Here is a 2,660-nt window from a genome sequence, read left to right as displayed (position 1 = left end):
AATTGTGATACAGTGAATTATAAGTGAAATAATCTGTCTGTAAACGATTGTTGGGAAAAAAGTCCTTGTGTCATGCAAAAAGTAGATGTCCTAACCGACTTGCCAAAACTATAGTTTGTTAACAAGATATTTGTGGAGTGGTTGAAAAACGAGTTTTAATGACTCCAACCTAAGTGTATGTAAACTTCCGACTTCAACTGTATAATGAATATACAACATAGTTACAGGTATAAGGCTACTTATTGTAGGCAGGGTTGGATGGTGACCACAGGTCATAAGTTACTTTGGCATTAAGGGAAGGGCAATATCTGCACTTCAATGTCATCGTAAGATAAGACTGATTCCTCATGTGTGTGGTAGCATTAATGACTATTAAAACGTGACATTTTAAATTGTATATATGTTGCATGATGTGTCTGATCAATTACATTTGTACGTAATAATATGTCTCTCTCTATGAAGCAATTCAGGAGCCAAGTAGAGAGGAGGCTCGTCAAGAGGAGGTGCGTAAAGAAGAGAATCGGAAGAGTAAAGATTTTATTTGACCTTTATTTAACTAGGCAAGTCAGTTAAGAACAAATTCTTATTTTCAATGACAGCCTAGGAACTGTCTTGTTCAGGGGCAGAATGACAGATTTTTACCTTGTCAGCTCAGCAATTTGATCGTGCAACCTTTCGGTTACTAGTCCAAAGCTCTAACCACTAGGCTACCTGCCACCCCAACGGGATGTTAAGCTACGTACACTATCGTTCAAAAGTTTGGGGTTACTTAGAAATGTCTTTGTTTTTGAAAGAAAAGCGCATTTTTTTTGTCCATTAAAATAACGTAAAATTGATCAGAAATACAGTGTAGACATTGTTAATGTTGTAAATTACTATTGTAGCTGGAAACGGCTGATTTTAAATGGAATATCTACATAGGGGTACAGAGGCCCATTATCAGCAACCATCACTCCTGTGTTTCAATGGCACGTTGTGTTAGCTAATCCAAGTTTATCATTTTAAAAGGCTAATTGATCATTAGAAAACCTTTTTGCAATTATGTTAGCCCAGCTGAAAACTGTTGTTCTGATTTTAAAGAAGCAATAAAACTGGCCTTCTTTAGACTAGTTGAGTATCTGGAGCATCAGCATTTGTGGGTTTGATTACAGGCTCAAAATGAAGAAATGAAGGCTATTCCATGCGAGAAATTGCCAAGAAACTGAAGATCTCGTACAACGCTGTGTACTATTCCCTTCACAGAACAGCGGAAACGGGCTCTAACCAGAATATAAAGAGGAGTGGGAGGCCCCGGTGCACAACTGAGCAAGAGGACAAGTACATTAGAGTGTCTAGTATGAGAAACAGACACCTCACAAGTCCTCAACTGGCAGCTTCATTAAATAGTACCCACAAGACACCATTCTAATCATCAACAGTGAAGAGGCGACACCGGGATACTGGCCTTCTAGGCAGAGTTCCTCTGTCCAGTGTCTGTGTTCTTTTTCCCATCTTAATCTTTTCTTTTTATTGGCCAGTCTGAGATGTGGCTTTTTTTTGCAACTCTGCCTAGAAGGCCATATTTTTATATATTTTTTTATTATTATTCTTTTTTAAATTGTATTTATTAACAACAAATCAACACAAAACGTATGGATAAGCAGTTTGTCTTCCTACTGTACTGTCTTTGGTTACGTTTTCGTTCATGTTTTAGGCTGATTGAGTAAATTTCATTAAACTATTTTAATTCCATACTCTCACACAAGTGACCTCTCACCTCTTGACTGATGACGCGAGGTTGATGTTTGGGGGTGGGGACATCGCCAATAGTCACATCTCATTACTCTCATTACTGTAAACTTCTACGGGTACAACACCAAACATGAGAATGATGAGTTGCTTGAATCTATAGAGAAACATATACTTCATTGGTTATCTAAATTTCCGAATTCGTTATTATTGATAGGAGGGGACTTTAACATTACTATAGATAATTCAACTGATAGATGGCCCCCAGGTAGGACAACCAATCAGAATTTGGGTTTAATACTTTTTGTATCTATATAGGATGTTGTATCTATACTTTATGTCATGCCTTATTGGAATGGATTTATTGATAATATCTGTTGGAAATAAGTTTGGATGTTGCCACACACATATCTACTTGTTAACAAAATTAAGGACCTTTCCTTTAAAATTATTCATAAATATTATCCTGCCAACCATTATATGAAGAAGTTTAAGGAAAACATCAACTCAAATTGTTCCTTTTGTAATGACCACCCAGAAACAGTGTTGCATCTTTTTGGCATTGTATTCATGTAAGAAAACTGTGGCAAGACATCAGTAGATTTATAATTGAACACATTTATGAAGATTTTACACTATTGTGGAGAGATGTACTGCTTGGATTCTTTACCTACGATAGAAATAAGCTGAAACATTTTTATGTAATTCATTTCATTATTCTTTTGGCCACATTTCATATTCACAAATGTACATTTACAAACAAAAGACCATATTTTCTTAACGTACAAAAAGAAATTGAACTGTATTTTAAGACAATTAAATACTATACTAACAAAAAAGATGTTAGAATTATAAGTGTATGTATGTCCCTTAAGGTCCTTGTGTAATGTGATATTGTACACCCCTAGCCCAATTGTCCTTTGTATATTATT

Source organism: Salmo salar, chromosome ssa20 (genome assembly GCF_905237065.1).
Source record: "Salmo salar chromosome ssa20, Ssal_v3.1, whole genome shotgun sequence".
Lineage (NCBI taxonomy): Eukaryota > Metazoa > Chordata > Actinopteri > Salmoniformes > Salmonidae > Salmo > Salmo salar.
Note: the sequence above shows the minus strand (reverse complement) of the source record.